The sequence below is a fragment of the Symphalangus syndactylus genome, chromosome 3 (genome assembly GCF_028878055.3).
Source record: "Symphalangus syndactylus isolate Jambi chromosome 3, NHGRI_mSymSyn1-v2.1_pri, whole genome shotgun sequence".
In the NCBI taxonomy this organism is placed as follows: domain Eukaryota; kingdom Metazoa; phylum Chordata; class Mammalia; order Primates; family Hylobatidae; genus Symphalangus; species Symphalangus syndactylus.
This window is the reverse complement of record NC_072425.2, coordinates 58925101-58943456: the sequence shown is the minus strand read 5'-3', so window position 1 is coordinate 58943456 and position 18356 is coordinate 58925101. Positions and strand designations below refer to the sequence as shown.

At 42.4% G+C, this 18356-nt stretch overlaps 1 long non-coding RNA gene across 1 annotated transcript in view; it reads right to left on the bottom strand.

The window, feature by feature from the left end:
- The window catches only part of LOC129479261 (uncharacterized), a 97509-nt gene that overhangs the window by 50022 nt on the left and 29131 nt on the right, over positions 1–18356 (bottom strand). Inside the window, exon 2 of the long non-coding RNA XR_008656626.2 lies at positions 6059–6178. This is a non-coding gene — a long non-coding RNA (uncharacterized lncRNA). The remainder of the gene's footprint in view (positions 1–6058; positions 6179–18356) is intronic.

The window sequence follows — 18356 nt, the reverse complement described above, 5'->3', positions numbered from 1 at the left end:
AAGGAGATGGAAGAGCAACGAGACATCCGGGGCACTTTGCACTTGAGCAAAGGCTGAAAACAGAATAATGTAAGCAGAGCCAGGGGGTTTCTCCACCCAAGAGAAAGCAGCAATCAATAACTGATGATGCTTTCATGAAGCATGATGAAGCGTTGTCCAGAAATGCTTTGAGCGGGCCTCCAGAGCACACACAGAAGGCCTATTGCCTTCTGCAGCTCTCACCCTGGAGTCACCCTGCTTTAATGGAATTCTCATTTTCTAAGGATGCTAATGTCTGGAATATCCTAGTGGCTTTTTCCTTGCCTGAAACTCCATAGGGGATATCCATCAGAGACAGGGAGTCTGCGTAAATGCAAAGGTTCTGTTTTTCTTTCTTCCCAGTGTCCTGCATAAATCCATGGAAAGTGCCTGGGTCTGCTGGGGTTTATTCTGCCTGCCATCCAGACCATCTCTCTGCCTAAGCACAGCAAAAGTGCCTAGGCTGTACAGGTAAATATGGGGTGTTGTCCATTGCAAACGAGAGTTTTGCTAGAGCCAATGGGCTTTAAGAGAAAGCTGCTTCCGAGTAAAGGGAGCTACTAGATGTGATAAAGTTACTCTTTAGAGCTATGTGCTTGGGAGATAGCAGGTTACGTGGCAGAGTTCAGGCATTTGGCTCCGTAGTCATGATTTCAAACACAAGTTTGTCATGTATGAACTGCATTAATAGCTGTGTGACCTTGGATCTGTTACTTAACATGTTCGATCATCCTTATCTAAGAGGTAAAATAGTTAAAATGCGGTGTAAGGATGCTGAGTAGAAATCCCAGCTCTGCCAGTTTTTTAAGCTATGGGATCTTGAACAAGTTACCTCAACTCTCTATGTCTCTGTTCTCTGGCCAAATGAAGGGGATAATGTGTAGCAGAATTGTAGCTATCTCCCCAGCAAAGTGTGTCCTGCACCCTGTGTGCCCAGGTGCTCAGAAATCAGCTTGAAGCGTGAATAAATGAGTTTTTCTTTGAAACTCAAAGCCAAGGATGGGACCATCTTGCCTTGCTTAAACTACCTTAAAAAGAAGAGACAAGATTTCCCTCCAAGGAGTCATAGCTGTGGTTCCACAGAGTCTGAGTGGGACTGGCCAAATGTTTCAATGACTAAACACTCCCATCTTTTAAAACCCAAATGCTTGTTTCCATGCACATGCTCTGAGTAATAAAGTCTGAAAGACAAATTGAAATAAAAACATATCTGTAAGCAGTTTATCATGGTAAATCGAAGGCTTTTCAACTCTTTCCATAAAAGAGCCATCCCCTATGGAAAAGCAGGCAGGGCAGTCACTTAATGACATCTTGTAGTCTGACACCTCTTTGTACCATGGTTTATTTGGGGAGGTCCATAGAAGCCAAATTTTATTACAAAGAAAGAAAATATCTCTGTTCTCCAGAGAAACAACTTGTTTTCTTTGGTCTCAGCAGGTCTTCCTTCCCAGGCTCCTCTGAGCAGACATAAGAATTCCATTAGCTACCATTTATTGTCAAGAAGCACCAGGGAGGTTTTCTAAACATGACTGCATTTAATCATCCCAACAATTCTCTGAAGCAGGTATTATCAACTGCAATCAAAAGATGAACAGAATTTCTAACCCAAGTTGATATGACTCCAAACGCGATGGTGTGACCACCCTGCTGTATTGCAGCCACCACTAGGGTTTCCAAGACAAGAGCCCATGCTAAGATGCAAAATGAAGACACTGCACCATTTGCTACCCTGTGCCCAAGACCTTTCCTCCTGAGACAGTGCCTGCCACCAGACAGCAAGTGTGAGTTCCATCTCTTGAAACCAATTATTGGAGCATGTGCTCACATTGACCACAGATGAATTCCTCAGAGGTCTCGCCATTTCGAGACAGGTCTGGCTGCATGGTTCACACGTTCCCTTCCTAACTCCCTGCTCCAGAGGAGATGCTCCGTGCTTCTTGGCAGGCTGGTGACTCTGGGTCCCCCCTTCAGGGACCAGAGGTCCTGTTAATAATGAGAAAAATTAGCTCCCAGTCCTCCCCAGCTTTCTTCAAAACTTGGGGACATGTTCATTTAATAAACACCCTCCAAAATAAAAATTCCGTTTGTTTTATGAAGCATAACAATAGTTCCATTGGAAAATGTCCTTTCTTTAATATGTATCTAAGGGACATGAGGCAAGGCACACCCTAGCCCAGGCTTATCAGAATGAAGAAAGTCAGAATTAATCATTCTTTTGTTAATTCAAGAATGTCTTTTGATTTCAAGCCCATAGATTTGAAAACAAAAAAATAGAACAAATCAGCAAGTATTTATTGGGGCCTAACATTGATTCACCACAGTTGTAGCCATTCTGATTCTAAACAAGGCTAACAAAATTAAAATGAAAACAAACAATACAAAATAGTATTTAATTTAGTGGACAAATTTGGTGTACAAAATTTAATTTAGTATACAAAATAGTATTTAATTGTGTGATGCTGCTGTAAATGCATAGAATAAGGCCAATGAGGACAGCAAAGTTCAGAACTCAAAAGACAAACATGATTTGTCTGGCACACTGGCCAGAGAACACCAAGAAATTCTGTACATAAATATCAGCACCCTTCATCCCCATTCTTGATAAATAGAATATACCCAAAATATCAATAATGCAAATACTATCCTGTAAATGCTATTAATACAGAAGGCAGTTCCTGTAGAGATTATCTTAAAAACTTTTACTTAATTTACTTTAAAAGGGAAAACAAAGAGTCAGTAATAGGAATTCAGACTGAACTCCTATTCTTGACAATATCAGAAGTGATGAATGTCATGTTGTAAAAAGTTTGTACAGAATTACCTAGAAAGCTCTAGAAAACCTGGCTGACAATATGCCATAGTATACATATTTACTTTTGTTTCCAGAGCTAGAATTAACACTTGGAAGGGACCTGATGTGTATGCAGTGTTATGACAAACACTGACTTACTAGTTATGTAGGAAAATTAGAGAGAGAAAAATCAAATATTTTATTTAAACTTCATACAAGTAGGAACTAGAACACTTCAGGAGCCTGGGGTATTTTTTTTTTAATTAAGCTTGATAATAGAGACCTAGAATAACGTCTAAAGGGAAATGTGATCTCTCAGTTGAAAGGAACTTTGAAAGAAATCACCTTTACAGAGGCAGGAATAGAAATCGAAACCTGAGGCTGGGCACGGTGGCTCACGCCTGTAATCCCAGCCCTTTGGGAGGCCGAGGCAGGCGGATCATGAGGTCAGGAGATCAAGACCATCCTGGCTAACACGGTGAAACCCCATCTCTACAAAAATACAAAAAAAAAAAAAAATTAGCCGGGCATGGTGGTGGGCACCTGTAGTCCCAGCTACTCGAGAGGCTGAGGCGGGAGAATGGCGTGAACCCGGGAGGCGGAGCTTGCAGTGAGTCCAGATTGCGCCACTGCACTCCAGCCTGGGCGACAGAGCAAGACTCTGTCTCAAAAAAACAAAAAAAAAGAAATAGAAACCTGAAGGTTACCTATGCATCACTCAACTGAGGAACTAATCCTAGAGGCTGAATTCATTTTTCCCTTTCAGATAAAGACTGAAGTTCCTCTAGGTTGAAAACACAAAGATAAAAATGTTTTTCATGCTAAAGCAATGGCAAGAAAAATAAAATAGCATTTGTTAACTTTCCTGCCTCACTTGTAAATCCTAAATTTAACATAAATCCCTTATTCCATTGTTTCTGCCCTCTTTCTCAACCTTAGTTTATGCATGCAATTAATATTTACTGAATAGTTACTATGTGCTAAGCAACAGGCCAGGAGCTAGGGATGCAGCTGTGGACACGGCAATGGTGGCCAGGGCTCATGTTGTGGCCTGGGTCAGTGATCCAAAGGAAACTCAGGTTCTGGTGGCATCACAATCCAGACTAACGGTGCCTGTTCGCTCATTCACAACCATCTGTGGAAAGAGCAGCTGAGGTTCTAGCTTGGGTCTCAGCATTAACCACAAATTTCAGGCATGTCTGCTATTTCTGATGAGGCTCTGGGTGGGCCTCTCAGGAACCTATTCACAGAAAGGATTGAAGATCTGCTAGGAAAGAACTCATTGTAAAGGAAAAGACAGTCAGGTAGGTAAGTATGGCAAGAATTAATTCTCCTTCATAAGCTCATGTTTGCAGGAAAAGTCATATTATTAGATCAAAAGTAAAATCCTATCAATCTGACTCAGGACCTCTATCTTGCAGGGCTGGTAAGAAAATCTACTAAATTATAATGTGGCTCTCTCCATCCCAGGGTCATGCGGAAGTCCTAGGGTTTTTGAAGAGAACAGAAAATTCAGAGAGGTTATTCCATCTATTATTGCTGTGTAACAAATTATCCCAAAAACGTAATGGCTTAAAACAACTCTTTTCTTTTGCTCATGGTTTTGTGATTCAGGAATTTGGGGATGGCTGGATTGGATGATTCTTGCTTCAGTCTCTCATGTGGCTGCAGTCCGATGTTGACTCGGGCTTCAGGCAGCCAAAGACTCCACTGGGTGGGATGCCCAGGATGCGTCAGCACATGGCGGGCTGATGAGGCTAGATGCTTGCTGGGAGCTCAGCTGGGGCTCTTGACCTTCAACAACTACATGTGTCTTTTCCAGGATGGCAGTCTCAGGATGACTGGACTTCCTACATGTGGCTTCCCACTGATTGTGCATCTCAAGAGAACCAGGCAGAAGTTGCACAGCCCTAACCTGAATGTCATGCAGCATCTTACGCCGCATTTTGTTGGTTTCAAGAGTTATATAGCCAACCAGGATTAGGGCAGGGAAAATAGACCTCATATTTTGATGGGAGAGGCAAGGTTGCATTGCAAAACAGCTTTCAAGATAGGAGATACCATGGCCATCTTTGGAACCTGCCCCTGAGGATAACACGGTCTTGCAACACAGTGGTTATTTTTTACGTTTCACCCTCGAAGATGAAGAGGCAGGTAACTCTATGCTTCTGAGTTAAGCATAGGTGTGGGAATTGCTGTCCAGGCAGAAGTCCTGGTGGGAAGAACATAAAAACCCTTAGGTACACCAGGTATGTCTCCTTTCTGAGATTCTCCAACCCCCCTGAGGGCATTGCCAAGGAAAATAATCTCCCTGGGACCCATTGGTATCTCCTGCCCTTCTGACTGAAGAAATATTTCTCCCTTCCCTCACTACACAGCATAGTCTCTTCCATGAGTTGAAATTTTTGAAAATGAAAACCAGGCAGAGAATTTTTCTGGGAAAACCTATCTTTCTGCCCTGCAACCTCCAAGATCAGGGAATATCCAGGTTTGGCTCCTTGAGATGGAGAAGGGGAGAAATAGCAAAAACAGCATTGTCAGAGGGCACAGGAATGCAAAGAACAAGATGGTGTCTGTCACTGAGTAGTCCTATGGGATAGCCCAAATGGGTTCAAATTTTATCCCAGACCAAAAAGGAAAGATGAAGTTATTTGACTTTACGCAGTGTTCCTTGAACATGTCAGAAGAATATAGGAGAACCACAACATGTTTTATTCCCCAGATGATAAGGTGTAAAAAAGAAGGAGGGGCCTCTCCGCCCTGCCTGAAAAAGTGTGGCTTCCACATGTCGTGTCCCAGAGACCTCAAAATCACATGAATATCTCAAAGGTTCCCAGGAGGAGAGAGCAGCTATCACCCAGCTCAATGAGGAGGTGCTGCTGGCATTTACTGAGTAGAGGCTAGGGATGCTTCTAAGCATCCTATAGTGCTCAGATCAGCCCCATAACAACAAAGAAAGTTTTAACTCAAAATGTAAACAGCGATGAGGTAGGGAATTTACCATAAATCAATCCAGAAACATTTTGGGGGCAACTTTCCTAAAGTGCCAGAGGTGAATGTCTATGCTAGGGAAGCCTCTTCATAGTTTCCTAGAAGAGACATGGGAGACCCTAGGATGTGTTTTCAGTTAGATTCTCAGTCATCTTGGGACTCCATTGTGTGCAATGAGTCTTGAACCTTTGAGAATTCTTTCTTAAGTCAACTCCAGCTAAACCATCCTCTCTCCTCTCTGCCCCTTTCCCTACTCACCAAGGCTGGATTTTCTTCATTGCCCTCCCTCCTGAAATCCCAGTGTCAGGTGGCACCTTTTGCTTGTCTAAGTTATTTGCTACCCAGTATATACATGGTGCAAAACTTTGTCAGACGTTGCTAGAAAAAAAAGAGGTGAAATGTTTCAGCCAGCAGTCACTGTCTAATTTGCCTTCTCTCTATTGTTTTTCCTGCCTTGATGAGGGAGCCCCTTCTTGGCCCCCTATGTTCTCTATGGGACTTGGGCCCACCTGTTCCTCCAAGTCAGTCTGTCTCCATATGATACTCTTATGACACAGTTTTGTTTTACTTTAGTACCAAACAACTTTAACACAAGGCAGATTAGTCCAAGTGCTGTAATGTAATAAGGTAACATTCAAAGGACAATGTGAGAATTGGTGGAAAGAGAGGAATGTCAACTGGGGTGCCCTTAGCCTGCTAGGAAATAAGAAATAAACAACTGACTCGAAGAGTTGCATTGGCTATTTCATATGATAACAATTTGTTTCAGTAAATTATCTTTCTTAGAACAACACAAAATGGTCCCCTAATGGCTTGAAAGATTTGAAACACTTCCAAAGCATTAACATTTTTCTGTATTCGGTCACTGGGAGATCTGGACTTCAGACCTTATCTTGGCCAACAGCCAGAGGGTACCAACTTAGAATGACTTAGATTTGCAAACTCTGTAGTTACCCAAACAAGTTAGCCTCAGAGGTCAAGATGTGGGTTCTGTCAACATCGTAAATTCAGATCCCTCTTGCATGTACATATAGCAAACTTATTTTCCCACACGTGCTTTCTTGTTATATGTTTTTTGGCTTCCTTTGTGTTTTATGTGCATTTTCAGTTCTATCATGGTAATGCCATCACCTTCTCTTAGAGATGGCCATTGGGAATTGTATATGGTGCCCACTTATAAAGAAATGATGTAACAAAGAGCCATATCCTTGATGTCTGTATGTCAGGGTGGTGAGGTCATACTTCTAAATGTTAATTTGTTTTTCTACCTCATTTTATACCCCTCAAGTTGTTTTCAATTGTACAATGAGAAATTCACTCATCCCTGTAACTAAATGGAGGCGAGTCACCCATTGGGAAGACACAAATAATGGTCAGGGATAGTATGAGAGACAGCGAGAGTCCAGAGCTGGTGTTTCACTCACAGAGTCTATAAAGACATCAAAGACTAATAAAGAAGAAGAAGAAGGGGGCAGAGCCCCAGTAACAGGGAAAATGGAAATGATGAAACTTGGATTCTTAAGGAAAATACTTTTCTGGAGCAGAGTAGGGAGCCATGCGGAAATATATTCAGCCCTAGCTGCCCATCCAGGGCCAGCCCCCTGTCCCCACTGAGGGTCCAGTGGGCATGAAGCATGTCTGGGCTTTAAGAAACCTTTCCCAGGGAGCTCCCTCCTCCATCTGTTGAGGGCAACTATGGGAATGAAGATCATGGCGGTGATGATGACATTCAGGGAAGACCAGCTACTGCACCTAGTCGGCATGATCTGGAAGCAATTTGAAGATCCCCACTGAGCTGAGACCAAGAGAAAACACACTTTCTTTCAACATTAGCAAACCGTGAACAAGGAGACTTGCCTAATTCCAGCTCTTTAGGGAAAGCCATTGCTCATTATTACCTCCTCCTCTCTTCTCCCCTCCCTTTTCCCTTCTCCCCTCTCCTTTCCTCTCTCCACCCCACACTCCGGACACACATTCAAACTCACACAAATTTCTGATAACAAATAACCTTCGATTATTCTTAAGCCAGTTTTCTTCAGTCACATTTAACATCTCAAATCCACCTATCTTTAAGAGGATCAGGATTAAATATCAATATGTGTACTTAATACATATTCATTAAATTGTCACTAAAAGATTATGAGTTCCCTTTATAAAAGATTTGTTTCTCTAGCATGTAATTTTATAAAACTCATCAACAGATAAAGTGAGCATGGAAGACATGGATTGTATTCCGATTTCCTTTGCCAGTTGTTGGTGCCATGTAACACCTCCAAAGGGAATTTATACCCCAGTCACACTTAACATATCACAGGATGATAAGGAATAATTGCTTAAAAGGATTAAAAGCTATCTGTGATACATCAGAGGAGCAGAGGAGCAGATTTAAAGTTCATAAGGTTGTCTAAATCTTTATGGCCCAGCAGTCTTAGCTCTGTCGCCATTTGACTTTATGATAGCATGGCCATTTACCAAACTTCTCCAGTTCTCACTGTCCTCATCTTTAAAATGAAGAGGTTAAACAACACAAGACAGTGCATCTTTCTGTCAGTTTTTCATTATCAGCAAGGATATGATTATGTTCTCCATTGTCTTTTATTCCTTAGTAATTACGCATGGAATTTTCCCTAATTATTGTTCTGCTGCTCATTCTGATGTGAATTTCATTTTCCTAAACCTTGAGAAGTCTGGGTTTTGGCAGCTTGTCTAACTTCACAGAGTTCCCTCTTCTTCTATTCCCATGAGGAGTCAAGACATATGGTGTTCAGTGTCTCACATGCCCTCCCTTTGTCCCCTCCTCACTTGTGTCTGGGCCCTTTCTTTTCTTCATCTGTCTTATCCCTGTCCTGCTAACCTCACTCCCAGCCAGCAGGCCCTCCCCAGCGTGGGCCCTCGTGTGGAGGGAAGCCATGCTGTTCTGCTTTAAGAGTTCACAGGAGTTGGGCCTTCAGACCTTGCTGCCGTCCCTCTCACATAACTGTGATAGTAGTGGGAAAAGCGCTCTCAGCTTCAGACACTGCTCTCACTTGCTTTGCTCCCCAGTGCATCCCTGTTTGGCCATGTGGGGGTTCTCCTGTTCTCAGATCTATCACATACATCAGTGGCCCCTTTCACTTCTCCCATGCGGAAGCCAATAGCTCATAGCTCTTGCGGCTGTTGGTGGTTTGCCCCCACCCACTTGTATTTTGAAATTCCTGGAGATATTTTGTTTCCTAATTTTGTTAATGTTCTGCATGGATTTGGGTTTTGCTGTCTAGTTGCCCTACCTCTTTTTGCGGGCAATTTGAGAAGTTCCAAAAGCTATACTATTACTACCACCACCAGTTTTCCCAGAGCTGTATGTATTTTCCTAGAGTGTGTATTTTAATTTACAGTTTTTAGTCACAGATGTTTTCACATGTTTGTATGTTCTGATGTTCGCATGTGTTCACATCAGTTGTTCCTTGATACCCTAAAAACACAAACAAGTCAAATGAAAAAGTGACACAGCTAGTGACATTTTCAAGACAAACAAGCTCTGATTTTCATAGCCCAGACAGTCTTTGTTGTAGAATTATGCTATTCCTCAAATAAGCTAATGTAACCTAAGTTACATTCACCTCCTACTTTCACCATTCACCTTAAGAAAGGAGAGGCAAGAGATTCATGTGACTCTCTCCCAATCTGTTCACTGGGCAACTGGTCTTCATTGTCTCTCTCTCTCTTTTTTTTTTTCCAGACAGAATCTTGCTCTGGAGTGCAGTGGTGCGATCTCAGCTCACTGCAACCTCTGCCTCCCAGGTTCAAGCAATTTTCCTGAGTAGGTGGGATTACAGGCATGCGCCACCATGCCTGGCTAATTTTTGTATTTTTAGTAGAGATGAGGTTTCACCATGTTGGCCAGTGTGGTCTCGAACTCCTGACCTCGTGATCCACCCACCTTGGCCTCCCAAAGGGTTGGGATTACAGGCGTGAGCCACTGCGCCCAGCCAGTCCTCATTGTCTCTTATCATGCTTCCTTCAACCTCATGGCTGATCAATTCCCAGGACACCTTCCTTTGCACAGATTCCACCAAAGGGGTTGATGAGGGGTAAGACACACCCACCTTCACTGTCTGGTCCTCTTGTCCTCACCAGATCACACACAAAACCTTACTGAAGATTTAAACTAATGAGGGAACTACAGAACAAAAGGGAGAAACATCTATATTTTTCTATATCCTAATTAAGGCTTTTCTATTGATCCAAAAGAAAAGAGCAACTAAGAAGTTAAAACTTCACAAAGAGAGCTTTCATGGATGCTCCTAGCTCCTAACTTTGCTGTTATGTACCTTTTTTGCAAAAGTGCTTTTGTCTAATTCTCATCCCCATGTGAATTTCTGCCACCTTTCTAGAAAATCCCATGCTCTACTCACAGAGATTAGTCTCTCCAGTGTCTTTATGGTGCTGCATTTCCCCAATGTGCAAATAGTTATGCTAACATAGCTCTTTGGGTCCCAGCAGAACAGAGATCAAATCTGCATTTGGTCTTTGGGGGAGTTGAGGGTCCCAAGCCCCATTCTTTTGAGGTCTCTCCACCAGAATAAGCTGCAGCTTTGCTGCTCTATTCTTTTCATTGCCCAAGAAGTAACTCTTAAGTCAATCAAACAGACCAAAACACAAACACACACACACACACACACACACACACACTCACACACACACCACTTCCAAGGACAAATATTAATTCTAAGAGACAGTCGAATTTAAAAACAACAGAAAGAACAGGAGCATTGTCATCCCACACCGTGATTTGCAAGGCCACCTGTGTCACAGTGGAGTTTCCCCTTTGCTTTGCTGCACCGAGGAATTTATCTAAATTCTTTGGCCCTCCACCATCACCACTCCACACTCACTTCCAGACCTGCTAGTGCAGGAGACAGCCATCACAGAGCTAGATACCTCATAATGGCCATTTCCTTAGCTGATTAAAGATGCTGCCAAAATCTTTTAGTAACTCCTTTTAAGAATCTAATCATGTTCTTAGGCAAGAACCATCCTCCTCCCCAGTCGGTGAGAGAAGAGTAGAAGCCATTTTCACTCTTGCTGTTACATTCAGCCATACCTTAGCAGATCATACTACATTCTCATGAATGGAGACACCTTGCCTACCCAAGGTAAAGACAACATGAGAAGAATTCTCACTCCTATATTGGAGAAACACCTCCATAGCCCAAGTTTCCCTCTGCCATCTGTATGCCTGAGTTCAAAGGATCTTTGTGAGGGCATCAACCTCAGGAACAAACGTTTCAGTCCTGCTGCCTGCTGGACTCAGCTTTGTCCTCTTACTCTCACCAAATTAACTTGGAAGCCTGGCCTTCTTTCTCCCACCACCAGATGCCAGGTGTCTCCTTTATTCCACTCACCTCTTCATGCAATAAGTTACAGAGATGACACTATATTTCATTGCAAGACCCACAGAACTATTTTCAAAGGTTTTCCTTCATGCAAGAAGAAGGTAGCAGCAGCTGTAACATCTATTTATGGCCAAAAACTACAAAGTTTTCTTTGTATGAAAATTTATTATACAAGCTGTATGAAAAATTGGGGAAAAAAATTGGTCTTTGGTGTCAAAGGGATCTGACTTTAAATCCTGGCTACGCCAATTACACATTCTATAACCTCGGACTTACGCTCATTGAACCTCATCATAGAACACTGTAAAACAAAGATGATAATAATACACATCTCAAAAGTTGTGTCTTAAGTGACTTTGTATCAGATGTGTGCACATGTAGTGAAACAGGTATGAACTTTCCTTACAACACCTCATTGCAAGAAATGTCATGTTTTCATTTTCAAAATCCATAAATCTCATCCCAAGTTCCCACTTACCAAGAATTGAGAAATTTAATCTCAGGTTCTACTGTAAATAACATTCAGACTGAGTTAAGTTGTCAACTAGCAAAATAAAAAGTTAATAACTAATGTCTCAAATTACTGAGAATTAGCCTATATTACTATTTCTATAAAATAGCATATTATATAGAAATGGGGTGTAAATGCCAGAAAAAAAGAGAAGAAAAGTGGTTCCTTTAGGAAGAAAAATAACATGATGATAATCAAGTAAGACAGAGGACAGTTTTTACTATGTCTTTTAAACTATGTGCATATATCATATTAACAAAATTAACTATAAGCAAAATATCCATATACTAGTTTCCACTTACATGCAAGTTTCTTTAGTATCTGACTCAGAGTCACAAAAATCCTAATAGTTCAGGAGTCCTTAAATGTTTCTTTGTACAAAACACTTTGCAGTTAGGCAAACATGCAGAAACATAGACCATGACATATAAAGATTGTCTGTGATTTTCCTGCCCTAATTTAATTTTCTAAGTGTTAACCAAATATTACTCACACCCTTTTCCAAATTCTACCTCTCATTCTTTCTGAGCCATTAGACCAGTTGCTGAGCTTCTATGAGCCTTAGTTTCTTTATAAAATTAGACCATTTAAAAAGGTTTCTTTTAAAGTCTGACATTATTTCCATCTTAGTAATTGACTGTGAAAATGGTGACTGAATGATTCCTGAAGCCCCTATCAAGTGAAAAGTGCTGGCAGCTGAGTACAAGACTCAGCTCCGAATCAAGTTTTGTGTTTGCATTTCTTTGCAACACATATTCTGTACACAGCTATCACAGGTGTGCAATTCCTTGAACTTCCCTTGCCATCTCTGAGATCCTTGTGACCCAAAAATTGTCTCTGTGTCAAGACCTGGGGCAATCCACTCCCAGATCTCAAGAAAAGACTCTAAGGAGAGACATAACACAGCACTGTGGGGTCTGCAGGTGACTCAGACAACATAAACTGAGTCACTAACATAGAACAAGCAGTGGACAGAAAGGAGTAACTTGAGGTTGGATGTTTTAGAATTTTCTAAGAAAAAAACAAGAACCACATTTAAGACTCATTTGATACTGGTGTTTCTTTATTGCTATCATGTTGAGAAGTTTGAAAACCTTCAGTATTTACATGTTCAGAAAATACTGAAATTCACTATTTTAAATAGTTCAAAGGAAAGGGAGCTTAGTTTTATTTTACATTGAATCACGCAATTTCAAATGTTATTCTGAATTCAAAAATTACTCCACAGACAAGATTTATGAAGGGTAAGGTTTATTTTAGGGTAGGCTCAAGTAGTTTAAAACAATCATGACACTATTTTATTTTAATAAAGTATGTTTCTGTTTAAAATCTTGTAAACTGTGTTTTTCAACCAGGTTTCCTTAGAAGACAAATATTTTGTTGCTATAGTAAATCTCACCCTCAAGTAATTCTTCCTTTTTCAGGTTTGCTCAGAGCTCCCAGTTATGCAGCAATAAAACCATCCACATAGAGATAGAATAGACCTATTTGGTCAGGCTTCTCTCTCTCTCACCCGGGGTTGCTCCAGGATTATTCCCTAAGGCCTCTTTTTCAGTGATTTGTACAACTTTGCAATAGCAAGAAATGGTGCACCCTGGCTTCTTTCAATAGAAGATGCTGCAACTTTTCATCATTGCAATGAAGCTGAATTCTACCCCCCGCCCTGCCCCCCCCAAAATTCCCTGTTTTCTCATCAGGCTCAACTGTACCCTAGGGAGTCTCTCACACAGTCTGGCTTTGCTTGGCAATGACATCTTTAGTTCTTTTAAATGGCTTTCGTTGGCATGTTTTTAAGGCATTTAGCTTCAGCATTTTCACTGTGGTAGAGGTTCACCCTAAATTCCTGTGCATTTCCATAGCATCTTGGCATTTCTTCTTTATTGTACTGAATTAATACAGAAGAAAAAAAAATGTTTCCCTCCCACTGCCTCAGTCAGTGCTGCCAAATACAGGCACACAGCTCTTTCCTTGGGACGTCATCAGATTTTCCTCTTGGGATCCTCAAGGTCTTTAATATTTCTAGTCTTTCTTTTCCAAGTTGGGAAACACTAGTCATTCACTCAACAAATATTCCTTGACTGGCAAATATGTTTGGGGGGCTGGAGATATAAAGACAAAGTGCCTGCCCTTAGGAAGCCAACAGTCTAGGGAGAGACAAGGGCACATAAAGAGTTATATGACCACATGACCGGGTGCGGTGGCTCACACCTGTAATCCCAGCACTTTGGGAGGCAGAGGCAGGTGGATCACTTGAGGTCAGGAGTTCAAGACCAGCCTGGCCAACATGGCAAAACCCTGTCTCTACTAAAAATACAAAAAAAATTAGCCAGGCATGGTGGCACACACCTGTAGTCCCAGCTGCTTGGGAGGCTGAGGCAGGAGAATCACTTGAACCTGGGAGGCAAAGGTTGCAGTGAGCCGAGATTGCACCATTGCACTCCAGCCTGGCGACAAAGTGAGACTCTGTCTCAAAAAAAAAAAAAAAAAAAAAAAAAAGTTACATGACATCAGGTGGAGAGCAGGATAAAGCACAGGAAGGGACCTGGAGTGGCAGAGGGGCCAATCTAGAGAGGGGCTCAGGAGAGGTCCCTGTGAGGAGGTGAAGTCTGAACAAAGACCTGAGTGGAACAAAAACATCAAGGCAAGAAACATGAGGAAAATATAATAGGGTACTTAGCAGACATGGGTTCCTTTATAGCTGGGCTGCAATCTTCCTTTTGGGTCAAGAGAAACTTCTAAAATCCCTCATTTTGTTGTCCAGGTGCTCACTTCAGCAGAGTAGCATTTCCATCCCTCTCAAATGCAACAAAGGCTTCCTTTCTCAAATGAGCATTGCGTGCCTGTCATTACAGAACAGTGCTGATTTCATAGGGGTGAGGCACACACAACCTTGTCCATCAGACTGAGAATCAAGGCATAGTCATTCTGGAAGGGAATCCTAGAAGTGGTTGCTGGGAGCAGCATCTCGGTTATCCATCATAACCCAAAACTTAGTGGAATACAACAGTTTAATCTTTCTCACAATTCTGTGGGCTGAGGGGCTTGGCAGGGTGGTCCTGCTGCACTCACCTAGGGGCTCTTGTTGGCTGTTATCACACGATGGATGGGTCTGGTGTCCTTGAAGCCTCGACGGGGCTGGAACGTCCAAGGTGGCACCTTCATTCACATGTCCAGAACTTCCGCACTCCTCTCTGAGGCCTCACCCTCCATGTGGCCCCTCATCCTCCAGGGCCCCTGCTTGTGGCCTCCCTCTCCAGCAGGACAGTCACAGTTATGTGCCTAACTGCTTCCAAAAACAAAACACAGGGGCTGTAATCCTTCCTGAAGCATAGGTAGCATCAATTCCCGACATTCCACTGGAAAATTCGAGTCACGGGGACAGCCTGCATCACGATGGAGGATCTGCACGATGGTGTTAAAATTAGAGGCAGAGTTCTTTGTGGGGAGCCCTCTTTGGAGACAAGCCATCACCTACAGAGATCTTCTGTGAGCTGCCCAGGTCACCCATTCAGTCAGTGGCTGAACCAGAAATCAGACAACCTGTTCTCTTTGCTTCATTTTCTTTTTTTACCTAAGCTGAGCCAAAATCCCTATTTGAGTCCAAAGTAATAATCACATGATGCTCGATAACACAAAATGCCGTTAGCTCCCTGCATCTCCCAGCCAGTCCCTTCCTCCAGCCAGAGCTCTTCTGCAATGGGCTGTGTGTTTTCCTCAATTATGGTGCATATATATTCAGGCCCCAAAGCACTGATTTAACAGGGTTTATAGCTCTTTGATAAGCTCTAGACACTGTCAGCAGTTTTTCAAAGAGTTACTATTAAGATATATTTTCCAAGACTTGAAGATAAGGCAAAGGGGAAGAATGAGGTTCTTTCAACAGGCATGGCTTAATAGGCCTGCCCAGGGAGTATTAAACTGGGAGAAGATACCTGTGTTTGACTTTGCTGACTAGTAATTAGATTCTGTGATGTTTCGTAACACAGACTTCTGTCCAGGAGAAACACAAATGATTTCTCTCTAGCACAGAAAATAACTCCAAAGTTTTTGGTTTCATGTGCCATGTAGGCATTAATAAGTTTTGCATCTAACTTGGCAAATAATTTCAATCTGTATTTTTAAATGCTTATCAATACTCAGTTCCTCAAATCCTCCTTAAACCAGCTTTACCGTCTTACTGACTCCTTCATTAATGAGTTGAATACATCTCCAACACAAGTTCATTCTATATGTCTATGAGAATGAGGGTTTCAACTTTCTCAGAAGTATCCTTTACACTACAGGGGCTTCGATGGAGCTTCCTCTGGGCTAGAAGCTGAGCACAGCTGTGGCTGACACAGGCCCTGGGCCATCCTCCTCATTTATGCAGAGTTGGTTACCTTAGCCCATGGAACTGAATGTTTTATTTGGCAATAAAATCTCACCATAATTATTCATGGGAGCTTCACTTCACAGTGCTCAGGGCTCTTTTCTTGGGCTTCAAGCAGCTCAGGAAGAAAAGTGCTCAGCACTTCAATTCAGACATGATTTCACCACCTGGAAAGACGTCATAGCCCAGTGGGCAAAAGGGAAGAGCTGGAAGCCAAATTTTCTGGAGAAAGACCATCATCTCTTCTAATTAATTCAATCCTGGATGTTTGACCTTTCATTGTCAAAGTTGACAATCCCTATGCCCCCATATCCCAACACCTGTAAAGATTCCTGCAGGAAAAGCTCACCGAGGCCCAGGGCAGGCCCTTCAGTGGCTCTGCTCAGTGTCTATTCCAGATTCTCAAGAAGGATTCCGGAATCCAGCATTCTATTCACTGCATTACTGGGTGCTCCTCACCTCCTTTTCCTTCGAAACATGTAAGGAAGCAAAATTCCATGTCACACATGTGGGGGGGGGTGGGCATAAGAAATATGATGTGCTATATTTTTCTTTGCATGAGCTTAGTTTCCATTTTGAGTCCCCATTGTGATGGCTATTGGAAAGGTAATCTGATTCAATTCAGGGCCAGCTTTCTCCCTACCCCTGTAGGAACAGGTACAGTCCAGAAGGATGCAAGGGTGCCAGGGAATGGTGTGTGGCTGCTGCCTGATGCCATCCATCTGCTGTGGCATCTTCTGAGCAACTCTTCCAACTCTGGTCCACGCCAGGTCTATTCTCGCTCAGCTGATTCTTAAGGACTTTGAATCCCAAGCAGATATTTTTCTGGTCTCATGCCTTTGAGGGGAACTCTCTGAAGCTAGATGTCTTTGGCCCACTCTGCCTAGATGCCCCATACAACAATTTGTACTCTATGTCTCCCTTAGTTTAAGGAGAATTATCCACAATTTAGAAATAAGACAAAACATGTCTGAGTGTCCTTTAAAATTAATTGTGGAGCATCATGTAACAAGGCCTCTTAGGGGTCACTGGGGCTCTAGAGCAGTGTTCCCCAACTGTCGTTTTCATTATCAACCTGCCCAGGAGAAAAATTTAATTGCATTCCAGTTTAATGTTTTTGTTTGTTTGTTTTGTTTTTTGTTTGTTTGTTTTTTGAGACGGAGTCTCGCTCTGTCTCCCAGGCTGGAGTGCAGTGGCGCGATCTTCGCACACTGCAAGCTCTGCCTCCTGGGTTCACGCCATTCTCCTGCCTCAGCCTCCCAAGTAGCTGGGACTACAGGCACCAGCCACCATGCCCGGCTAATTTTTTTTGTATTTTTTAGTAGAGACGGGGTTTCACCATGTTAGCCAGGATGGTCTTGATCTCCTGACCTCATGATCCACCTGCCTCAGCCTCCCAAAGTGCTGGGATTACAGGCATGAGCCACCGCGCCCAGCGGAAGTCATGTTTTTTAATTAAGAAAATTTATACTTTGACATTTGCCATTCCGAGGAACTAGAAACTATTGACAGAGAAGCTAGCTTTAAGTCCTCTCTGCTCTCAAATCCCCTGCCCCCTCATCAGGACTCAGCCAGGACATGGAAGGGCACATGACCCCTTCTGGCAGAATCTCATGAGCATCTAGCTCTCATTATCTTTTCTGACATTCTGCTCCACCACACATCCTTGGGAATCTTTATCTTTTCTTGGGGAGTTGGAGATCTAAAAAATAATTGACTTTTATTGGAAAAAAAATTCTTCCAAGAGTCCATCTGGGCTCAGACTTTATAGCTCAAAGTCCATGTTCTTAAAAAATCAAAACAAGCTTTTGAACTTGAAAAGCCAAGCAATTGGCTACTTCGTTTCCTCCTTCTGCTTATAATAACCTGTATCCAAGGTAAGATGCTCCAAGGTCTAGTTTGAAGAGGAAAAGGCCAGAAAGTAAAAAGGAAGTGCCAAGGAGAAAACATCTCAATAAATATATAAAGATAAAATCATGCTGCACATAGTTTAACTCTAAAGGTTATTGCCGCATGATTTGTTGTAGGTCATTCAGAAATTTTTAAAGTCCAGGCAGGAGACTTGACAGAGGGGTGGATCTTGGGAGACCCAGAACTGTCACCCTCTGATGCAATAAATCAGAGAATCAGTTCATGTTAGGCCATTCTTGCTTTGCTATAAAGAAATGGCTGAGACTGGGTAATTAATAAAGAAAAGAGGTCTAGCTGGGCGCGGTGGCTCAGGCCTGTAATCCCAGCACTTTGGGAGGCCAAGGCAGGCAGATCACGAGATCAAGAAATCAAGACCATCCTGGCCAATAT